The sequence below is a fragment of the Periplaneta americana genome, chromosome 13, assembly GCF_040183065.1.
Source record: "Periplaneta americana isolate PAMFEO1 chromosome 13, P.americana_PAMFEO1_priV1, whole genome shotgun sequence".
Classification (NCBI taxonomy): domain Eukaryota; kingdom Metazoa; phylum Arthropoda; class Insecta; order Blattodea; family Blattidae; genus Periplaneta; species Periplaneta americana.
The window spans coordinates 29,482,913-29,508,775 of NC_091129.1; the positions used below are offsets into that span (position 1 = coordinate 29,482,913).

General features: G+C 35.7%; 1 protein-coding gene and 1 long non-coding RNA gene across 2 annotated transcripts in view; one reads left to right on the forward strand and one right to left on the reverse strand.

Moving 5' to 3' along the window:
• The window catches only part of galene, a 758,695-nt gene that overhangs the window by 479,138 nt on the left and 253,694 nt on the right, over positions 1–25,863 (reverse strand). The window lies entirely within an intron of this gene.
• LOC138711776 (uncharacterized) lies at positions 12,253–21,678 on the forward strand. The gene is made up of 2 exons (XR_011335450.1): positions 12,253–17,032; positions 19,905–21,678. It is a non-coding gene; the product is annotated as an uncharacterized lncRNA (long non-coding RNA).

The window sequence follows — 25,863 nt, forward strand, 5'->3', positions numbered from 1 at the left end:
CACTTTGGATGAAAGTGTAGTTCCGACCACACTTTGAGCCGAAAGTGGCACTTTGTATAAAAATGGCGGACGTCTTGGAAGTTGTCGAATTATTAGAACGTGCGGAAGAGATGGCACAATTAGTGGACAATGTACAAATTAGAGATAGGCCTAAAGACAATCCCGTGGAATTTTATAATGATATAGAATTAAAAAAAACGGTTCCGATTTGATAAAGAAACTTATTGAGATTGCTTATATTTTCGATGACTGGTTGACAAAAACGAATAATAGAATATATATATATATATATATATAATATTATAGTTCAGGTATTTCTGTAGTAACATTCGTATATTTATAACCTCAATTCGATGAAGTGATATGTAGGTAGATATGCCTATATAACCTACTTTTTATTACTGAAACGAATTTTTTAACTTAAATAATATTAAACTAACTTCAATCTAATGTAGGCATAATTATTTTAAATTAGCATTGAGAGACCTCACGTGCCTGCCTTCTAAGCAGATTCCATAATTATATTGGGTTTAAAATGATTTTGATTTTTGTTGACTACCTGTATTTTGAGATAAGATTTATCTTGATGTTGATATAATCATTACTGTTTTGATACCGGTAATATATATTTTCACGCCGGTAAGCAATACATCTACTGTCTCTAGTTCATGTGCAGTCATAACCTCACCATGAAAAGAGATCTCATACTATTAGGCCTATTTTGTTTTGCATTATAGAAACATTTGGCATTCAAAATATTCCTGAAGGGCAGGCAATAATGGAAACGAGAGAGAGAAAATAGTAGTAGTAGTAATAATATAATAATAATAATAATAATAATAATAATAATAATAATAATAATAATAATAATAATAGCAGTAGTAATGTGTTTATCTCATTCTTTTTTTACTTCTATTCACTATTCACGAAAAAGACAAAAATGAAAATAACGGAAATAACACGATATATCAATGAAGCAGATATGTATAAAATCTAACCTAACGATATAAATTTAATGATTATATATATATATATATATATATATATATATATATATATATATATATATAAACTTAACCTACTCAGTCCAACTTAACCTAACTATATAAACTAATAGAAGATATGTAGGCTACAAAATCTAACCGAACTGTATAAATCAGTGGAACGGATACATACATAATCTAACTTAGCGACATAAATCAATGAAAAAGATATGTACAGAACCTAATCTAACTATATAAATTAATGGATCAGTTATGTACTGTACAAAACCTAACCTTATTTCACCAGCAGTATCACTAACTATTTAATAAAATGTTATATATCTGAACTGACTGAAATAATCTAAACTATCGGCAACAAAAACTAGAAACTGAAATAAAACAATTTTAAATATTTATTTTCTTCCTCGCGCAATCAATAGGCTCCCAATTCAAATCACAAGCATTGTAATTTGTAGGTTATACGTCATTAATTTGTTATTGTTTGTTCACTTGTTTTGAAAGGCATTGTGGGACTTCTATTACCAACCAAATTTTAACTCTACACTTTGCTGGCGTAAAGTGACACTTTGTGAAGTGCACTTCTTCAATCGTCTATGAATACCACTAATATGAAAGAGCCACTTTCGTCAAAAGTGTCACTTTGCAAAGTGGTGATATAAAGTGTCGACTATGAATACCAGCCTTATTGTCTTTACTCTTTGGCCTGCCAGTGTAAATACGTACAAAATTTTGTATAATCTAGAAGAGAAGGGGTTTACAGTAACTTGAGAAAATATTTTCATTATGCCTACTTTCTCCAGCTGATAATGTTGATGATACTGGCCATGACTCATTGAAGATGGTAATAACAACTCGATCATTTATGCCTTAACCAACTAAATACAAGTGCTGAGATTGGCATTCAGGGTAATGAAGTTGGGAAACCTATTTGGTTTGGCTATAAAATTTGGGTTATGGCTACAGCTAAGGTATTGTATATCTTTTGATATTCATCAAGGCCATACTGATAATACTAAAAGTAATAAGCTTGAGCTCGGAGAATCTACCATTTATTACTTAGTGAGACAACAAACAGAAATTTCCCAATCAACTCTTCTCTTTGTACCAGTACTTCGACAATTTTTTACGTCTGATAGACTCATCTGTGACAATTTCAGTGCTATCGGTACTGTAACAGAAAATAAGACTGTAATTTCTAATCGGCAATGTATGCAATGAAGGTGGAAAGGAACTAGCCACTCTAACCCATTATCTTATGGCCTAGTTGCCTCATAAGTAGTGCCTTGTTGGTATCACTTGTGAGGTTCAGATCTATCTTCAGACAGTTGACTAAACAAGAACAATTTCCCATTGATGAGATCCAACAGATGAAGAATATGGTTTGCAGAGTTTATGAATGCCTCGTATGCAAAGAGAATAACATTGCTGCAGTCAAATGGAAAGACAATGCTATGGTCACAGTAGACATTGCCACAACGAGGTTAAAACTCTTGCACATGTCCTGGGATCCTGTCCACATGGCGAAGGTCTGCAAAATGCTAGACACCACCAAGTACGATCAATTATAGCCAATGCCCTTAAAGATGCCGATTACAACACCTTTGAAGAAGTACATGGTCTCTCCGTCACTGGCAGTACACATCGCATAGATATAATAGCTTTCAAGGAATCTACAAGATCTGGATTCATAATTGATCCCACTGTGCGTTTCGAAATGAATGAGGAACAGCCAGCAGAAGTGGATAAGGAAAACAAGAATATCTACAATCCTACCATTCCAGATTACCTCCAAAAGTACCAGCTAGAAGAGCTTGAAGTAATCGGACTTCTGGTTGGAGCAAGAGGTACCGCTATTCTCTTCATGAAAGATGTGTTTAAGAGGCTTGGAATACCTACATCTATTATTACGATTGTAATTTTAGCTGCATTGAAAGGATCAATTGCTCTCCTGAAGCATCACCTATATTCGAAATGAAATCAAGTTCATTAGCATTCTTTACTTTTTTGTAACACTTGCCTCTCTAAAACTAGGTATATTTCCACCAATCACAAAATGTATTTGCAGCTAATTCAAAATTAATGGTTCACTGAGCTTGTAAATATTTATATGGTTAAGTACTCTTTGTCCCTTGTGGCAGCTCACGAATAGTGAGAAGATTTCTAAATTTTTAAATCAAAGTGCAGTTGTATGTGTTCAGAAGGCAAATATTTCCTTGAAAGAGAAAAAAAGGATAGAAATACCTTCAGCCTAATATTATTTCCAACTACAACCAAAATATTGGGAGAATAGACGTAATGGACAACAACATTTCAAATGAATTATAGAATTGTAATCCAGGGCAACATGCCAATATTTTGGAGAAGTTGTGTTTCAGCACCACAACAAGTATGGCACAGTTCCTTTCAAATAGGACCAACAGTACACAGACCAAATGAAATAACATATTTCTCAATTTGTGAGAGATGATCGTAGAGGATATATGAAAGACATGGCAACTTCGTCACCAATGTGTAGGATGTTGCAATGAAACAACCAAGCTATACACTTCATGTGAAATACCCCTACAAGAAAGTGTTTTTCTGAATTCCATGTGGTTAAGAAATAAGTCACACGCTCTTTTCTTTTATAACATACATGAAATATTGCATTACTCATTATATTGCATGAACTATAATGACAGCTATGAGGTTCAGAAAATAAATAGTTTGAGTATTATATGGCATTACTGCACCTGATTTGCCCACTGGGTATTTTCAACCCAACCTGTAAATAAGTGTCCATGCATTGGAAAAGTCTAAGACAGCATTTGGCATTAATTTTGGTATAATAGCTTATAAATAATCGGTTTTCGTCAAATTTTTACCAAAAAAATGTTTTGGGCATAATTGGGTTAACCACTCGACATTACGCATTTTGAATATTGTAAACACATGATTTATTTCACTTTGAATGCAGGACTATATGTCAGTAGATAATATGCCACAGGACTATACAGCGTGTTTAAAAAATACGGGGCATAATTTCAGGTATGTATTTCCCACATGTAGTTCATTACAACATGTGTCCGGAAATGCTTCATTTCCGAGTTATGGCCTTCACAACACTGAAATTCACTGGAACGTTTTTCTTTCCACAGGTCGTTGTCATTACAGAAGATGTTCAAAATGTCCACCTCCTGCTTGAATACAGACCTCACATCGATGTCTCATTGACCTACGAACACGATCCCAAACTCCAGGAGTATTGCGTATGTCCTCAGAACATGCCACAATTCGATTCCGAAGGGATTCCAAATCAGGCATCGGAGACGAATAAACCAATGATTTTAAATGGCCCCACAAGTATAAATCGAGAGTGTTCAGATCAGGTGAGCGTGGAGGCCAAGCAATTGGGCCACCTCTACCTAGCCATCGATCAGGAAACCTTCGATCCAAGTACGCCTACACAACACTGAATGTAACCTTCGCCTCGGAATGAACTGTCAGAGTGCCCTCTTAATGTCTCCTTTGATGGCAACGACCTGCGGAAAGAAAAACGTTCCGGTGAATTTCAATGTTGTGAAAGCCATAACTCGGAAATAAAGCATTTCCGGACACATGTTGTAATGAACTATTTTGATTGTCTACATGTGGGAAATACATACCTGAAATTATGCCCCGTATTTTTTAAACACCCTGTATAACAATAGATAAGAGCTAATTACAATTAGCTATTGGAACACATTACATGAATGATTTCACAGTAAGAATATATAATTTTGTAAAATGAAATAAACTGAAATATTGTAAGTAATATTTCAGTTCAGGCGCTGGTATCAATATAATAATTTTATGGTATTGTTATATTCGTACCAAGTGCAGGATAGCATGTGGTTATTTGTGCTCATACAACAGTCATGCTAATAATGCTTTGATGTGGAATGTACATGCCCTCCCTCTTGTTCCGCACAGTCCCTGCAGTGCCTACATACAGTTGTCAACAAACGACAGTGTGCTCACTGGACAGCGGTAAAGAAATTTCCGACAACTAGTACAAATTAAGTCAATATATAATCAAACACAGTCATACTTATAACTTGTACTGTCAAGCATTACTTGTGGATCACTCCAGCCACTGAATTAATATCCACGAGTCCAAGGAAGAGTTACCAAGTCAGCTCCAGCAGACTGAAAACCCGTGTAACACAGGCGAAACTATAGTGTAGTTACTAATCACTTGCTGCTGTATAGCTACATATCTCGTCGATTGACCCCTCGCATGATGGACAAACAACCACCACTGTTGTCAGACACCAAATCCCGATGTGGGCTTGGCTGCACATCGCAGGTCACTGTCCCATGATGCACCACCACTCCAGTCGAATGCTGCCCGACAGTCATTTCCAACCGATAATGTCCGAAAAACAGGAGTAGGGATATTAACTGATGAATTTGAAAAGACACCCATAGTAGAAAAATCACACAACAAGACAATGGTCAATCAACATGCATAATTTGCGGGTGCTCGTGTAAAAAGGGTTAAGTCAAACTGTAAGATATGTAAACTTCTCTCCTTTGGTACCAGGGCTGGGCAAAATACTGACATCCAAGTATTTCAAATACAAATACAAAATACTTCAAATAATTGTATTTGAAATACAAATACAAAATACTTTTAAAAAATTAACCAAAATACATTTGAATTTCAAATACTCAAAATACATTTGTATTTCAAATACTCTATACAATATATAGGCCTAAAGAAATAAGAATATTACTGTACTGAAAATCTAAAATATTATATTAACATTAAAAGTATTTTTACCTCGAAGTTTTATATAAACACTGTAGTTGAACATTCTTCCTTTTCCCAGTCATCAATGAAATTATGCTACATATGAATAATTACTGCTCCCTTTCAAAACAACCAGTTCTTCAAATGTTCATAAGATAAGGGTCCCCTTGCTTATGAATAAATAAATCCTGCAAAACAGAACAGTCTTTCTACAGGCTCAGAGAAACACAAACTTGTATTATACTTTATAAAAGCTTGTTTCACTGTTGGGTAATTCTCTAGAGTGCACAGGGTTGTCCCTTTGCCATTGAAGACAAGCAGCAGACAAGTTCTTTTTTTTTTTTTCCTTTTCAAAGTCTGTTTTACTTGAGTTGAAAACATAAAAATTGTTTTCATCGTCTGAACTGACCAAAGATGTAGCAGACATATTCTGTGTCCTCTTCTTATCATTTCGTGAGGCAATGTCAGGTAGCCATCTCATCTTCAATGATGGGTGGAGTAAGCTGCCAAAATAGCTCAATTTTCTTCTGGGATCAGATCAAACATCGCTTTAAATCTTGATGAAAGTGAACTTATTAGGACTAGAGTTACTTGGAATAGATGGCGTAGATTACTAGGTAACAGAATATATAATCTGTTTTTAAGGGAAATTAATGTGGACAAAAGTTGGCCGTAATAGCACGTCTTCTCATTTTGCATTAAATTAAGGGCTACAGCAATGGGTTTCAGAACTGCACAATATTCTTCAAGGTACTGAAACTCAACATATTTTAAGGTTGGCAATCCCAGTTTTTCACATATACTGGTTATACCATGTTTGAATTGCAATATTTGAGAGATTGAGTTATAAAGAGAATTCCATCGAGTTGGGCAAGAAAACTTTAATGAATATTTCAAGACATCTGTATAATTTCGAGTATTTGAATCTCCTAGACACATTCCATAATGCTAAACATTTAGCAAGTGTTGGGTGATGGATCCTTGATGCTGTTGGAGATTTCTTTATGGCATTAAGGAAATCAGTTGTGGCAAGAAAACTAAGTGTATGGCTAGCACAACTGAAATGGGTAGGCAAATAAGACAAAAGTTCATTCTCCAAATCCAAATCCAAAACTTGAAGAACAAGAAGAAGAAAAAAGTATTTTGAGTATTTCAAATACAAAATACATCAATTTTATGTATTTAAATACAAAATACTTTCGAAAATCCTTACAAATTACAAAATACAAATGTATTTCAAATACTGCCCAGCCCTGTTTGGTACTGAACAAAACCCCTTTGTCACAAAATACGGAGCACTGTAACTGCATCATGGATGGAAACATAATTTAACAGAAGTAATCGTTGAGGGTTCAAATCTTTACTTATCCCACTTTAAGTTCATACTTAACCCCTCTACACAAGCACCCGCAAATTGCTACCCTCATTCGAAGTGCCAATTGATATAATCAAAAGCAAAGATGATAAGCCACTAGGACTGCCATCTATGTAAAAGAAAGAAAACAAACAGAAATATATGAAAAAAGAAACAAGAGGGGAAATGGAAAAAAATGGCATTAGAACACAATACCACATAATGTACATCATAAATTTAAACTCTGATGATGCTGGTTCCACTTATTGAATTTAATTTGAAGAGCATCAGTATTTGTTAGGAAGTGGTTTGTTATTTCGTTCAGAAAACTCAATGGTGATTTCCAAGATCTAAAACCATAAACGTCAAGAGGTTGAACAATCGGAGTTGTGTGTTTTGGAATCTTTAACACTTCCACCGTTTTGCCTTCTGGAGTTATTCTTTCCATGGCCTGTCTACCTCAGTAACTGGTCCACGAATCTACCAAAAGAATGCTATGATCACTGACAGATGGAAAGCATAGTTCTTCAAATAACTTGAAGAGGTCAGTTTTCATAAGCTTCCTCGATTTTGAGGGCAGTGCATAAACATTTGGGACCTTAAACTTTTTCTTCTTCATGATGGCAATGGAGATAGACATATCAGTGTCAGGCGATTATTTTGAAAAATCATATCTTAAAGACTAGGTCTTCTCTGGCTGTAGAAAATTTATAGGGAGATTTCTTATTTCAAATGGAACATATGGGGGAAAAATCGTTGTGAAAATCCATTATCATTTAGTGAGCTTTCCTTGTCATTTCACTTTCTTCTTTCCCTTATGCGCAGGTAGGTTTCACGAGACAACGAATGACCTATAACTATATTGAAAGAAGAGACTACACATCCTACACGTGGTCTACACTTTTAATATTCATCCAATAATGATTAACATTCAGATTCAATAAAACTAAAGCAAGACTCCCATGTGCAAATTGTATCTGAACAGCAACTGCAAATGCCAGTTAGAAAAGCAATCAGAATGACCAGTACCAGAAATAGTAAGAATGTAGACTTATGCTCGTCATCTTCATACTAAGATATTCTCACTGAGTGTCAGAGGGAATAGAATTGCTACCAGTTGAATATTTGCTAATAAAATCGGGAAATTTTACATAGGTACCTATATTTACTTTACTTTGCCTATCACATAAATAATATTATCTTATGTAGGCTGACCAGACGTCCCCGATTTCCGGGGACAGTCCCCGGTTTTGCGTTGCTGTCCCCTGGGTGCACATGTCCCCGTTTTTGTCCCTGGAAATTAATTTTGTCCCCAGAAGTTTTGATTTTGTTTCAGTAACATTTTGCACGTGAATATTTAAGTATCGTGTTGAAACTCCTACGTTTCATGCACATTTCTGAACGGTTCTCAGTATGAGACAGAAGAACCAGCAAGCACAATATGAGATAGTCTGCACTCTTTGAGAAGAACAGCATCTTCGCCTTCATTCACGTTGTGCAGAAGCGTTAGAACTGCCGCAGCATCCATTTCTAAGTAAGTAAAACAATGAGGAGTTTTGTGACAAACAAACAGGTGAAAGTGGTATGATGTTTTTTAACATTTCAAAAAAAAATCCATTACATTTGAAAATCTTCTCAAAATAGTGTCCTTAATCATGTGTCTTTCAGTCAGTAATTCATCAGTTGAAAGACTTTTCTCCACATTGAACTCAATCTGGACTGATGAAAAATCAAGAAAGAAAATTGAAACAAGTGAAAACAAACTTTCATTTCTCATGTGAAGAACTTAGTGTGAAGCTGTATGGGAATAAACAGATCCTTAAAAAAATACATTCTTCAGACAAGTACTTGTAAACTGTGTGTATTAGAGTTCAGTGTTTACAATATTTTGTGAAAGACTTCCATGCATGCGTCAGTACTGAAATTGAATTCTTAGTGGCCATAATTATTTATAGGAGTTACTTGTGTTTATGCATTTAGTTCAAAAAGTTAAGATACTCTACAAATTTAGTGTGCAAAATTCTGTCATTGTATCTACTGTTACATGTATCTTCTGCAACATTTCAACGGATAGTGACTAGGTAAGTGGTTGTGTTTTCTTTTTAAATTGTCGATGTCCCCTGCTGGACCATAAAAAATCAGGTTAGCCTAATCTTATGCTTTAGAGAAAACTGGGACATTTGACATCCTGGACACACTCTTTCGCGACAGGGGTACAGATATTAGAAATTCGAGTTTATCCTGGCTAAACTGGGACATCTGGGGATCCTACTAAGGTAGCAAGAAAGGTTACCACATAGAATAGAAAAGTTACTTATGTCCAAGAAAATCTGACAATGACTGTGCATTTTATGGTGATTTGGTGATGCATACACTATCCACAATATCTCGTCACAATTTCCTAACAGTTTATAAGTGTTACTGTTCCTGAAGCGTATCAAGTTCTTAACCCTCCCGCTATCAAAATTTTTCACAACTTACTATTACAAAGGAGGGGTGATAAAAAATTACCGTCATCAAAATCATATACAGTACCGATATTTGTTAAGCATTTGTAATATAAACAGTTGATGTATTATTGACTTACAAAAAATATAAAAATATGAAATAATCATCCTATTTCTAAAAATACAGGGTGATTCAAAAGTTCTGCTCCATTTTGTTGAAAATATAGTATACTAAAATTAATGAACTTTAGATATGTTACCGGCGACACTATGAGGCAACATATACAGAAAGTTTAAATTTCCCTTCCTTCCATTTCAAGACAAACTGCTCAATGCTATATAGTTTTGACATGGTAGAAAACACATTTACAACCAATGAAAGTCACAGTACTATAATATAAATTGAAAATCACTTCAGTTAATTCTTTAAATTTAAATACAGTGGGGTTAATTGGGGATGCTCGGGTTTTGCAGGAGCCGTTCCCCGCCAAGAGATGGCATGATCACCGGGAATAGTGCGTCCACATTCTCGGCACGCAAGCAATGAACGACACTGCAGTTTCGCTTTAGTTGTGTTGTGTTGTGAGAAGTAAGTTGGCTGTGAAAGTTATAATCTTAAAAGTTTAAGTTAAGTTTAAAGTGCACCGTGTAGGCTACTGTTGTATGACTTATTCATTATGTGAACGTACTTATCTACAGTCTATACAATACATGCATACAGAAACGAAAATCTTGTGTGGCAACAAGATGCAAATTTCGGGAAAAGTTTCCAGATAACCTGTTCCAGCTGCCAGTACAATAAGAAGACTTTATAAGAAATCCATTTGGACAGCTTCGGTAAACGATGAAAAACCGAAAAGAATGTCCTGTTCTGTCGAAAGAGAAATTAGACGAGATTGATGAAGAATTGGAAGACATCCCTCAAAAATCCCTCAGAGTTTAGTGCAGGAAACTGAAATAAGTAGAAGTTCTGCTTGTGTAGTGACAACATTACTTAAATTAAGGCCCTACAGAATGCAAGAAAGTCACGCTCCATAAACGAAATTGAACAGAGATGCAATAAATTCTATCAGTGCTGAAGAACTTGCGAGAGTGACTGCAAAATTCGTAAAAAGATGTGAAATGTATGTTGCAGTAAATGGAGGACATTTTGAACAACGAATGTGAGCTTGGTAAGTACTATAACTTTTAAACTTTGTAACAGTAGGATTGTAGGCCAGAATGCCGGAGATGTGTATGTGTTTCCTGTGATAATCAACACATTGATAGCCACGCTGGTTCTGGACGACAACCCAAGCATCCCCAAGTAACTTCACTGTATTAGAACAATATATAACTTATACAACCATGAGCATCTCAAAAACATTTGTTTATAATAAAATAAAATCCCCCAAAAAAAGTTTTGAAGTTATAAAAATAAATAATTAAAAATATAAAACTAATCAAATTTTAGTTCTTTGTTGAAATTCAAATATTCGAATACCATCTATAGTACAGTGAGCATATAATGATAATATAAACAACAATATAAAAATTGGTATAAATAACACAAAATAAAATAATTTGGAAGCAGACTAACTTAGAAATGAAGAAAATTAAGCTGTAGATCGAATTTTATACCCTGGAATTTTCATGACACAGACTATCAAGATGGGTAACAAGATCACCCCACATGAATAATGTGAATTATATCTTAAAGTAGATTATTATTTTTCAGTCACGAATTATGATTTTTGTTTATGAAAGTCTAATTGTTTGTTCATGACTCCTTTTAAGATTTTGTCTCATTTTTACAGCATGATACCTAAATTTCCAGATATGAACTGTCCACTTGAGAGGACAAGGTGGCTAAAAGGACCTGTCAACAGCTGTCCATGAAGTGGTATTGAAGTTGCTGTCCTCTTAGACCTATAGGCCTACCAGTATTTAGATATGGTATGTAGTAGGCTGTATAGCAATGAAATGATTCAGTATAAATTAATATAGTGCAATTGAAAGCTATCACATTTTTACATGTCGTGTCATTCAGTCAGATCACTGCTTGTTTAATTTGTCCACAATGTAGAACTGGTTGTTAAATGTTTTAGATTAAAAAAAAATAGCATTTACAGGATGGAAGAACACTGACAATACGATATTATCAAGCATTTTAATATTGCACAAAACATAATGTAATAGTTATTTAGATACTAACGTCATAACATTTCATTTTACAATACGAGATTTTGTCAAACAAGGCTGCAGGCCGAGTTTCATAACCAGTCTACTATTGTAATATGAAGTTATGACATGTGTATCGTACAAAGTTTTATCCGCTTTGATAAAAAAATAATGTAAAATTGAATATTGTCTAAATGTAAAATTCTTATTGCCAGCTATATACATTTGCTTTGTAGGTGATCGATTTATATAGAGGGCCTTGTACGGGAAACATTTGAAGCTATATACATTTTCTTTGTAAGTGATTGATTCATATAGAGGGCCATGTACAAGAAACATTTGAAGAATGTTAGTATTGTCGGTATTGTCACCATGACTATTTATAAATATAAGTGTCAATGGTATTGCATTAACAGCTGTACTGATTTATTAATTCCAACAAAATCGCGACAGAGGTATGAAGAAGAATATAAGAAGGTTGAAGAGTGGTGTAAAAAAAAGTAGGGAATATTTCTGAAAAGTTTATGCTGGAATATTTTTCAATGAAAAGTGAAAAGAAGAAATCAAGTTCTCTGTGGATTCATTATTCTATGCTGCGGTGTATGGTATCACTGAAGAAAAACGTGGACATCAATCAGTAAGTAGACACAATAATTGTTAGCTTTTTAAAGCAAAAAAGTGAATTGTGAAAATGTTACCATTAATGTGTATAACAAATAAAAAGCTTACAAGGACAAGGATCCCGCTGATCCAAAGTTGCACTCGGGCATGGGTTCGATTCCAGCTTGTGCTCATTACTGGTAGTTTTTCCGAGGATTTCTCCAACCATAAGGCGAATGCGAATGTCAGGTAATCTATGGCGAACCCTCGACCTCATCTTGCCAAATACCATCACACTATTACCAATACAATCAATGCCAAATATCCTAGTAGTTAATACAGGGTCGTTAAATAACCAACTAAAAAAATTGCAGAGAGCAATCAGAGTAGTATAATGAAGCATTAATGGCTGAAGTGTTAATAAAATTTTTTAGTGGTGGTGGTAGCAGTATGTGTAAGGAAAGTAAATAGTTGGTGTACTATGGTTGATGTTTAAGAAAGTGCGAAGTTAATACAGTGCTAATAGTACCTCCCTCATGCCAATAACTGCTACAGAAAAGAATAATAAAATTATGCCTTAATAAATTCTTGATTACCCTTCAGAACTGTTGTATTCAGGATTTAAAGTATTTGACTTCCATCAAATTCATAACAATGTATTATTGAATTTCGTACATAAAAACCGAAATATATTTAATTTATATTCACATAAATCAGTGATGTCAATTGATGCCCACAGGAGCAAGCGCGCGCTTTAGAGCTGAGGAGAGCCTGAGCGCTTTACAATGGAAAGGAAAGAGACAGACGAAAGAAATAGTATATGCCACTTGGTCGAGCTATGTTCAGGGATGGCCAGCACTGATTCAATATATAAAGGGAAGAGAACTTATTAAAACTGTATCCATGTTAATTTTTAGATTTGTCTAGAAGTATAAGTGCATTATAAAAATGTAAGTTTTAATTTTAATGTTCATTTTTCACAAGTTTGATTTTTTTTGTTCATAAGAAATACCGTATTTTCTCAACTTTCTTTATAGAAAAGTGAAATTTTCAGATATAGACCTATTTATTTAGTAGCCTTACAGAATGTTTTCGTTAATTTAATATACCATAAATGCGTATTACTGAAGATCGTGTATTGAAAGTTTTGAAAATATTTGCATGGAAAGGAATTAACAAAGCAACTACTGTTACATCATAAGCAAAAGATACGTCCCCATGTGTTGTAAAAATGTCAGCTCTATAGCTTCAGCACATTTCGAGAAAATAATTTAATATTCTGATGATAGGAAGTTGTTCACCAACATCACCTTAAAAGCATAATGCGATAAGAGTTTTGTTATGGAATATTAGTTACACTTAAAACAGATACAGTACCTAGGTAACTTTGCTTTGTACTGTAATATTTTTTTGATTAGTTGATTGATTATTTTTATAGGGCTAAAGATATCATCAATATCAATTACAACTTATCATGTCATACTCAATCTCTTTTTTTTGGGATATCACTTTCTTTATGAATGACGTGTTTCATCCATTTAGTCACTAAGTATAGTTGTACTACTATGGAATTTATGTGAATATTCCTTCTTATCTCTTTATTATGTTATTAACATTTAAAACACAACTGCAATATTAAGAAATTGGTATTAGTACTTTTGTTTTACAGACAATATAGATAATATATCAAACAGAAAGAAGCCATATAAAAATAACGACATAAAATGTCACGTTCTGTTTGAAGTTTGTACACCACTGTTTTCTTAATCCTACAGGCTGCTTACTCATATACACAACCCTTCCTCTTTCCAACTTAGCGCTTGATGCCCGTCCACGACGTCAAGGTCAGAAAAATGCGCTTGCTTTGACATCAATGACATAAATATAAAACCAAAAGATCAGAAAACAAATATTATGCTTAACAGAACCTAAATGTATCACAGCTGTAGCATATAATCACAGTAGCAACTTCGGTCTAAGGCTTTATAACATGATAACTTAATAGCTAAATTCCTAAGTATACAATTTACTAATGCTCCTTATTGAAAAAAAAATCAATTAAAAATTGCTGTTTAGAGAGAAAATTTAAAGTTCAATTATTGTGATATGTGTCTTTTCTTCTTTTTTCTTTTTCTTTTTTTACTTTTTACTCTGTTACCTATTTAATAAAATGTCTTAACATTATGTGGAATGTGCTCTGAGCACGAGTGTGTAACTTACTCTACTGGGGATGCTAGAATGTTTTTATATAAAAAAGCAGTATGTATCTTTGTTCTACGAGGGCTATTCATAAAGTAACTTCCGTTTATTTTTTACAAACCTGTGAATGACGTTACAGAATTCGGTTACAATACATTTGAAAGTATACACTCTAGTTTATTTTTCCACATAGTTTCCAGTCACATTGAAACACATGTAGCATTTGACGAGCTTTGAAATTCCGCAGTCGTAGAATTCGGCCACCTGCGACTGAAGCCAATCTACGATGTTGGTTTTCAACTCTTCGTCATCGTCAAAGCACTTCGAGCCAAGCTACGTCTTCATGTGCATGAAGAGATGGTAATCGCTAAGTGCCAAATCTGGGCTATAGGGAGGATGATCCAATACTTCCCAGTTGAACTCTTGCAGTTTGGTTGCAGTACGACGCGCTATATGCGGCTGGGCGTTGTCATGCAGGAAAATCACCCCAGAGCTCAACATGTCACGTTTGTTTTGAATGGCCCTTTTCAAGTTTGTTAGTGTGTTACAGTAATGCTCAGCGTTAATTGTGGCATTCCTCTCCAAGAACTCCACTAGCAAAATTTATTTTCTGTCCCAGAAGACAGTTGCCATAAGTTTCCTCGTGGAAAGTGTTAGACGACACTTTGTGAATTTTTTCGGGGAGTGAGTATGGTCCCACTGTATTGATTGAAGCTTTGTTTCTGCATTCACATATTGCACCCAAGTCTCATCTCCTGTCACAATCTGATCGAGAAAAGCATCACCTTCTCTTTCGTAACGCTCAAGAAAGAACAGTGCTGCCGTCATCTGCTGAGCCTTTTGTTACTCAGAAAGGAGTTTAGGCACCCATCTGGCAGAAAGTGTCAAGTAGCCCAAATCTTCGGTAATCACTTTGTACACAAGAGTACGACTAATCTGTGGAAAATCCTCACTAAGCTCTGACATGGTAAACCTGCGGTTAGCTCTAACCTTTTCGTCAAACAAACAAATCAGATCTGCATTCACGATACACGGTCGAGGTTCTCTCTTCATCATGGACATTGGTTCGCCAATTTTTGAACATACGGCATCATCCAATTTTCAAGTCTCCCGACTTCCACATTTCTCTTCTCTTCGAGCCTTTTTCTACTTTATTTTTGCATAATGTGAAAATTTATTTGAAACATTTAATTTGTACATGGTTGAAGGTGATTTATATGATGGATTCTATTGTTCCAGAGATGCACTGAAATGTGCAGCTAAGCTCATACATAGAGTGTTTTCTGTTATGAACAGTAAGTGAACAGATATATACATACATCCGTATATAAGGTCTCGCATCCTCATTGAATAATCAAGACTACTATTTTTTGTTAGTAGTCAACATGTAGGATAACAGGCAGGGTTTGGAATTGAATGGATTACACCAGCTTCTTGTCTATGCAGATGACGTGAATATGTTAGGAGAAAATCCACAAACGATTAGGGAAAACACGGAAATTTTACTTGAAGCAAGTAAAGCGATCAGTTTGGAAGTAAATCCCGAAAAGACAAAGTATATGATTATGTTTCGTGACCAGAATATTGTACGAAATGGAAATATAAAAATTGGAGATTTCTCCTTTGAAGGGGTGGAAAAATTCAAATATCTTGGAGCAACAGTAACAAATATAAATGACACTCGGGAGGAAATTAAACGCAGAATAAATATGGGAAATGCGTGTTATTATTCGGTTGAGAAGCTTTCATCATCTAGTCTGCTGTCAAAAAATCTGAAAGTTAGAATTTATAAAACAGTTATATTACCGGTTGTTCTGTATGGTTGTGAAACTTGGACTCGCACTCTGAGAGAGGAACATAGGTTAAGGGTGTTTGAGAATAAGGTGCTTAGGAAAATATTTGGTGCTAAGTGGGATGAAGTTACAGGAGAATGGAGAAAGTTACACAACGCAGAACTGCACGCATTATATTCTTCACCTAACATAATTAGGAACATTAAATCCAGACGTTTGAGATGGGCAGGGCATGTAGCACGTACGGGCAAATCCAGAAATGCATACAGAGTATTAGTTGGGAGACCGGAGGGAAAAAGACCTTTAGGGAGGCCGAGACGTAGATGGGAGGATAATATTAAAATGGATTTGAGGGAGGTGGGATATGATGATAGAGACTGGATTAATCTTGCACAGGATAGGGACTGATGGCGGGCTTATGTGAGGGCGGCAATGAACCTTCGGGTTCCTTAAAAGCCATTTGTAAGTAAGTAAGTAAGTAAGTAAGTAAGTAAGTAAGTAAGTAAGTAAGTCAACATGTAGATACCTATTAATTTGAGAAAATTTCGTTCCAGCACCGGAAATTGAACCCAGAACTTCTCTGGTCTGTGTGCTGAGTGCTCTTTCGAGCTGAACTATGCCAGGACACAATCCACGGTGCCAGCCGAACTCTCCTCATTATAGCATCAATGGCCTTCTACCTGCATTTTAGACATATACCGGTAAGTCATATAAGCAGGGGCACATATTTAAATGACTTTATGGTTAATTTTAACAAGCTTTTTTTTAATACTGTTAACATTGATATATACCTATATTCACATATGAGGTCTCGCCATCCTCAGATGTTCGAAACAGGAGTGCGACACATCTAATCAAATCAGAACTGCAAATCACAGTCAACTTCAACTACTCATGTAGGAAATGTTTACAATTTGTTTGAAACTACAGTATTACACTAGGTAAAATATCTCAAAATACTTTAATTTAAGCCTAACTGCCAAAATGTAGAATAAAATTGTTTTTAGTACCGCTAACTGAATTCAATATTTTTCAATTTTTTATGTGAAATATTGTAGACCACTTAGTCTCCCGTATTTTCTTCAAAAATAGTTGGCAACCCTAGCACCAACAGTATTTCTACCCAAGTCTTCAACAGAAATCAGAGTGAAAAGTAGTCCATGTGCTTGTGTAATACTCATACATGTTTTCCATCTATTAGGAATATTCACAATTTGTCATATCTTCAAATGATTCTTCGGACATTCTATAATATTCTGCGAATTTGTCTGGATGCTGTGCTAACTCTACCAATAAAACACTACAAGAACCATGATTTTCAACGTTTTGAATAAATGAATAAAAAACCTATGCTTTCATCTTCGCATTCTTATTATTGAAAATAGCAGAAGATCTCCATCTGATGACTCCATACTGAATGACTCATTACATCAAATAACATGGCGTTATGTGTCATGCTCCATGTGCCATGCATCATGTTTCTTGCATCATCCGGTGTGTAACATGCAGGGGCGAATCTAGCTACTTGGCGCCTCTAGGCAGAGAAAAATATTTCTGCCCCTTATTTCGCCCTATATGCGTAATTTGGATCAATAATTGATTCCACATTATTATTACTGTTTCCAATATCAGAAACGCCTGACTCAGATAAACCACACACTGCACTATTTTCGATAACTACTGTTCATCACATTATTACACTCTGATGTATCTGGACTCGAACTGGAACAAGCTGGCTATGTTTGTTTTTTAAATAACACATTTTTGCACTTTTTCCCACAATTTCCTCTCTTTTTATTGCCTTGTATTTTGCGAGTTTCCGGTATTGTTGTTTAGTCAACTGTCCAAAGACAGGTCTGGACCCCACAAGTGACATCATCAAGGCATCACTCATAAGGCAACTAGGCCAGGAGATAATGGGGTAGGGTGACCAGTTCCTTTCCACCTCCATTGCATACAACGCTAACTAGCTACATATTACTTACTTACTTACAAATGGCTTTTAAGGAACCCGAAGGTTCATTGCCGCCCTCACATAAGCCCGCCATCGGTCCCTATCCTGTGCAAGATTAATCCAGTCTCTATCATCATACCCCACCTCCCTCAAATCCATTTTAATATTATCCTCCCATCTATGTCTCGGCCTCCCTAAAGATCTTTTTCCCTCCGGCCTTCCAACTAACACTCTATAATAGGGATTCGTAACAAGCTGTTTTTTTACGGTGATGGGTTGTTAGCCCTTCGCTACATATTACACTAAAGAGATTTTAGATGCAGTTCTTCCTCTGACACATATCGTCAAATGAGATGTACTGTCTGGTAATAGATTTACATATTGCCATAACCTCAATCAGAGGTGTTTCCGGTGTTGAGAACCACTGAGACTTTTCCGACTGTCACTCATTATAATGAATATTAAAATATAAATCTCCTAGGTACAAAACAACTGCACTCTTTACTGTTTCAAATTAAACTGAACTCCCAAGCGTCCTGCTGATACAATGACTGGCGGTATTTTCTTTGAATTTAAGTCTGAATGGGGATTGCTGAGTGTTGATACTGGCTACTCTTATGACAGAGCGGAGGCTCTCATCATTTCATTACAAAGCTTATGATTGCGAGCAACGAGATTTGCCTTCCTAACATATCATAATATAATACCATAAGTTCTTTAATGTTATTATGTGACACTCTCACAGTGAGAGGGCATAACACTTTTTCTGTGCGTTTTCTGACCATTAGTTAATGGAGAAAATGGTGTTAAAAGATAGAGAGAAAGACTCTGCGCTACACTACTACATTTCCAGAAAACTTTAATTTTTCTCTCTGAGTTAAGAACACGTCTGCTTGTCATGTGGTTCTAAAAATGGGTATATTTCCTGCTTTTGTTGTGTTTATTTAATTTATGGGATAACGCAATAGTGTGTTTGTGTATTACGCTGTGCTAAGTAGGCCTCCTTGAACTTATATTTTTGTAGTGAGTTATAGCAAGGCAATTCCACACCACTCTGGCATCTGCCGAGTGCACAGGTAATGTGTCAGAAGTCTACAGATAGGTGTTCTAATTTTCTACCAATATATAAAAGGTTAAGTAACACCATAAAACACTATTTTTAAAAATGAAGAAAGCCTGAAAATTCATATCCACATCTTGCCAATTGGACGTACTTGATGCTAGAAAAATTTGAGTTTTAATTGAGTGTAATCAGTGCAGTGCTTGACAAGGTCAGGAGAATTGAAGGAACTCTCTTAATATGGTAACAGGCATTGTGATGGATGAACATTACAGTACGATGTTCAGAACGATGTATACGGTAAACTGTAGAAAGAACTGTTTATAATAGCATGTTGGACTTTGCTCTGTGTTATGGATGAACATTGCTACATCTTTTAGCTATAAATTTCCCGAAGATCGGCATTCATTCTCTTCATATTGCCTTGCTGCAGATGCCATCAAACTTTCAAATATGCCATATTGAGTCTCTATTCCTTGATTCTTCGCTTTTTAGAAATGTAGGGTGGATATAAGGCGTATTGTGTTTATTATTGTTGTTCTTTCTGTTTCTTTTTTAGAAGCAATGGAAACCAGGAAAGTTCGATGGGTCCACTCTGTATTATTCTATCTGTGGCATTTGAAGAGTCAACTTAAAAAAAAAAACTTTTATTCATTTGGAACAACTGGATAATGCATACCATACAGTAGTGCCAAATATGCTCGCCATTGGGGCTCATGACAGGAAGAACTTGACTCTGAGATCAAACTGCGCATGCACAGACTTCTCTTGTAGTGTCAGCGTGATCCTTATCTGGATTTATTTTCGCGTGTACATTCCTAATCAAATGAAGTTCCCTTTGTACTCCAGTTACACATCTTGTATATACGAAGGTTAGGTTTGGTTAGTTTAGGTTTCTATTAACCAAGTCCGCGCATGCGTAGTTTGATCTCACAGTCAAGTTCTTTCTGTCGTGAGCTGCATGTGTCATTAGTGACCAGGCCATACTAAGCCATGTGAAACAAAAGAGAATCGAAATGTTGCTAGTAAAATTGGTGATGATATTCTTTAATACTAGGTCCCTGCACTTTTAAATGCAAGATCTATGGAGTATAATGACGCCTTTTTTAATACACTGAAAGAAGATATCATAACACTTTAACACGGCGAAATTAATGAGAAATATGATGTGGTCCAGGGAATAGCGTTGAAATCAACAGTGTGTGTAATTGACATTCATACATTATCTCCTCGTCAAACCCCAGCCAACCTTATTACTGGCAAAGTGTGCAATTAACACTATTGTACTTATCTCCTTATCTAACCTTGTTGCTAAAGTCTATTTTATATCATGTAGTGCAGTTTGGTGGCTCCTTTGAACACCCACTTACAGATTTATGACTTTCTACACAAACACCTCTGACCAGTCCATCGTCCCAACATTGTACAGTTGCCACAATCTTGGCGACCTTCGAAATGAGAGGATTAGTGGCCGTCATCCTCATCTGGACGCCACGTGTTTTGAAAAAAAAACAACGTAATATCACGAGCTGATCGCTCAATGAATACTACAGAATACACTCTCAATTATACTTTCATGTTAACTGATGGGATTCTTGGAATTCAGAAAATCTTTGGCAACTCTGCCTCCACGTGGATTTGTCAGGATCCTGTCAATTCTTCTGAACGAGGGTTGTGATTGGTTACTAACAGGCAAAGACAAAATTTTCGTCACAGTAAGAACACATTTATGACAGCCAATTAGTAGGGGGCAGAAGAAGGTCTGTCAGCAAAGTCCTTTCTATGAAACTGCACTCCATGGACTATAATAGTGAAGCTATCTCTCAGTAATGTTGAGAATGAGGGAGCGAACGAGAAAAAAATAAATTTCTCCTGGTAATGACGTCATGCCCTTATGTTGGCAAGCTGCGGTACCTAATTCTCCAGTTTAGTGATTTATTTTTTTCTGTGGTGCTTTAAAATTATTCAATCAGTTATTTGAGAAACTACACATGTTCCTTTCTGCTAGTTTTGAGAAAAGTGTAAAAAACTGTCAGCTATATATGATTTCCAATATTCTTGACATTCTTAAGAAACTTACTTTGTAATATGAAGGCGCAATGGGGCCCAAAATGTCCAGTGCATGTGTGATTTCTCAAATAAAATATTAGTAGCAAAAATTCGGTATATTTTGCTTTAAGTACAATACAGTGTTGTTAAATTACATTTATATGTCATGATTGAATTATATATTTTAAATTTTCCTTTACAATGCAAAAATGAAAGACAAAATTCTATACTTTTTGTAGCTACAAACATTCATATATTATTAAAGGTCTTCAGATGCTGTAAAAGATTTTGATGTCATCCTCATTGGGAAAATACTTTGTAACTTTTTCACATCATCTCCAACACAACATTATATTTTACATTAGGATATGAATAATTTTGCAACCAGCATACAGTACATGTGCTTACTTTTGTCATTATCCCAGTGAATGTACGCATGTTACTTTAATTTACATTATGTTATCTCAAAACCCGAAATCCATCAAAACCAGTTTCAAATAGGCCTAGTAAAGACTAGTTTAAGCAAACAAAGGCATAAACAAAAAGCGTATATGCAAAGCGAGTTTTCGTAAGGTATAGCCCAGCTCTGGGCACAACAGGGAAGTGAAACGGAACTCTGAAACCCCCACCCATGCCTTTTTCACTTACACTGCCTTATAAACAAACACACAGTAGGTGCTATGCATCAGTGATGGATTGCAGGTAACCAGCGAGAGCTGAAAGTTTGTAAAAACTATGATGCCTGCCTTATACAATCTGTCACTGAGCAATGCTTTTCTTCCTGTCTACTCGTCTCAGCTGGGGAAGGTGGAGTGGGGAGTTAAGGGGAAATCTGCAATGACTCGATTGAGTTACTAGTGCCCAGGCCTGGTCTGGCCTAAACAAACCAAACCGAACCTGTCACTGATTCTAGACCTTACGAAAACTCGCTTTATATCTATGTACATTTGTTTAAGCAGGTCTGCCAAGTTAGCTCTGTGGCAGCACGTCTGCCTCCAGACTAGCCGGTGGGTTCGATTCCCAGTGGGATCAGAGATTTTCATGTAAAATTTGTGGTGGTGCAAAACTTCTAACCACTAAATTCTGCACCAATACGCCTGGGTTAAATCCCAACTCTCTGCAGTGGATATGAAGAGAAGGCATATGTCACTGTTGATAGTGATTAGACCATTGGATGAGGACGTTAAGCCTGGTGGCCCCCTTGTTGCTATTCGACAGGAGTAGGCTATGTGCCGGCACCATATTTCCCCTTCTCCCTTCCTCTTCATTATCATCCTCACTCATTCCCTACATTACACATACACTCACCCTAGTACACGACATAACTCTTCACATGATACACATCATGTACAGCGTGGTCCGCCGAAGTGGTGTACAATTAAAAATGGATCATAGTCCTGCCATCTATCCGAAATATGCGGAATCTGAATCATGCAAGTGCACAGTGGGCCAGACTGAATAAAAAATGGGACAAAATTGAAAAAATGAACTTTTTTTTACAATACTTTTGACAGTGTATACTCATAGTAGGGATCCTGGTGAGCACTGAACTCATGATGCATCATCGATAACATGTTTTAACAGCTGTGGCTACAGCCTTGAAATAGAGCTATTGTAACCAGGCGATAGCGCACCAGTCAGTCCTAGGCCGTGCGTTTGAGACAGTGGTGTGTGTTACATGGTCATATTCGTGAATAAAGAAATAACAATGGCTGATAATGTTAGAACAAAGGGTAGGTTTTATTAGGAATACATGTAATTTTGAATTGGTTTATATAGAGTGTAAATATTTGTGATAACTCGGAGGAATGCAATTTAAGCTAATATATTTTAGTTTTCAATATTTAAAGAGGGTTATAAAGTGTGTGTCACTCGATGTTACGAAAACTTTTGTGTCTATGGTTTAAACAGATCCTATAGATTGCAGAAAAGTCGTATTCAGCTGCAGCTACTGCACTTTTCTGATTAATGTGCGAAAATTCAGATACCTACGTACAGTATTATTCATTACTATTCCAGATGACTGCTGTTCTTTACATCGTGAAATCATGGAAGCCTTGCTACAAAATAATAATGATAAGACAGCTGTTCATGAGTTTGTTATTTCCTAATCAGGATTACGTGAAAATTGTCAACAAGATTTTTCTTCAGAACTAAAGAAAAAAAAAATTCATTCTGCAGTAATTTGAATAAAAGGTAGCAGTATTGCTACAGAAAGAAAAATAAATAGGAAGAAAAATATGGCAGTTCATTGGATCAAGAATTTAACCTGCCCCATGTAATAAATTTCATGTTGAACATGTGGCTGGATGTTCATAGTTGTATAGTCATTCTCGTCATCCAAGAAAATTGTTCTCTGAATCACCTAAGACCAAGAGGAGGAAAACTGACCATCTCAGAGAAGCTGCTGATCCTGCTGCGCTTGTTCTTGCTACTCAGATAAGTATGAAGGCTTCTGGTAAAGAGAAGCAGCTAAACTAATGGAAAATGCTGTAAGTACACCAACCCATGTGGCAAAAATTCCAACGAGCATATAACGAGCATAGTGGTTCCTGCAAAAAATGTTGCAAAATATAGTGGTGATGACGTTTAGCCCTGATAATGGATACGAAATTATTTAAGTACCAGTACACTTTGAGACTACAAGAAAAATGTAGAAATGTAGATTTACATCCAGCGTACAATGAAGTTCGAGAAGCAAAGCTGCATTGCTATCCATGTGATATTACTCTGACAGAAATAAGTGAAGAAGTGAAGTTACAGAGTCTGTTAGATCATACAGCCAGACGAATTTATGAAAAGGAGAAAGGAAGAAATTCAGAGTCGGTTTCCAAATGAGGTGGGACTTCTTGTGGACAAACCTAAACCAGGAGGGAGTGGAACCTCAAACAACGGGAATACTCCTACAAGATTCTTCTCAAATCCCGAATTAACATATTCATCACTGGGATAGATAAAGATTTAATTATACGTTTTGAAGTTGTTCGAGTAATTTCTAACGGAAGAGACATTAAAATTGATTCTTTGGATCAATATATGCTAGAAAATGCAAAATTGTTCATTCAGAAGTATCCCTAGTTTAACCTCCCAGCTAGCATACACAAAATTCTCATCCATGGGTCTCAGATTATTAACTCAGCTCTGCTTCCAATTTCACAGTTATCTGAGGAGGTTCAGGAGGCTCACAATAAAGATATTAAAATATATCGAGAGCCCCACACAAGGAAAAGTTCTCGTAAAAATACAATGACAGATTTAGTCAACAACCTTCTCATATCTTCCGATCCTCTCATTTCAAATATCAAGAAAGTCACATAAAAATACAAAACTTCCTTGTGGAAGGAAGGATTACAGCTATTGAAAGACTCTAGTGAGGAAGAAGAAGAAAGTGCCATTCATGAAGAAAATGTCAGTAATGAAAATGTAATGATGAGGAATCAGATATTGAATAAAAAACTATTATGTTGCGAAAGTGCTTTTAACTAAAAGAAAAAGCGAAAACTATTGAATAAATATTGATTTTATGCATCCAAGAAAACAATAGAGACATAAAATAATTTTGTCCCATTTTGAGTCAATTCTGGCCCACTGTGAAGTGAAATGAGTAGGCATTAGATACACGCACACATTTAAGCTAGTTTTTACTAGATGAAACTGGTTTTGACGGATTTCGGGTTTTAACAGTATTACCGGTAACATATACCAGTACATTTTCAAATTAACATACACATACAGCCTACACAGCATAGATTTACCTCTAATAAATAAGGTTTCTTTGCAGGTAGATGAATGAAAGTTATTTAGAATCATATATTCATTTCCTGCTGCCTCTAACTTTTTGCTTTCATTGCCAGACTCTTTCAACCTTCCCTTCTTAATGACTGGTTCAGGAATTTGAAACAATGTATTATACGCAACTACCTAGTTATACTCGCTAAGCTATAACACCAAATACAGCAGACCAGCTGTTACAATATGTTGAAGGAGGGCAATGCACATGAAAATCATTGCTACTTGACATATTTGTAAGGAAACTGGCGTGGTTAACTGGGTTGTGACGTCATTGAAGCCATTTGATGCTCATACATCACTTCTACTTGAGATACGCTACTAGTTAGACGTGTGCAAGTGGTTCTATATTTTTATGTAATAGTTTGTAGTAGAGAAGTGACTAGATTCAGTGACAGTGTTTCAGTGTCTTTATTAAGCCTTTTTTTTTTTCACGCTTTCATATTATTTATTCTTTGTTCGATAATCTAGAGCCCCTTCGGGGGTCTCTTACTACTCATACATGGAAAACATTCCGGAAATCATGGAGGAAGCTCTGCCCATTACATCATTTCCGATTGAGCAACAATCACTGACCAGTACCAAGCCCCTTTCATCACTTAGATCTAACGAAAACCAGGATAGGTCTGATATAATGAAACCTCAGTTATCTTATCAATATATATTTTCAGATTCTGGAC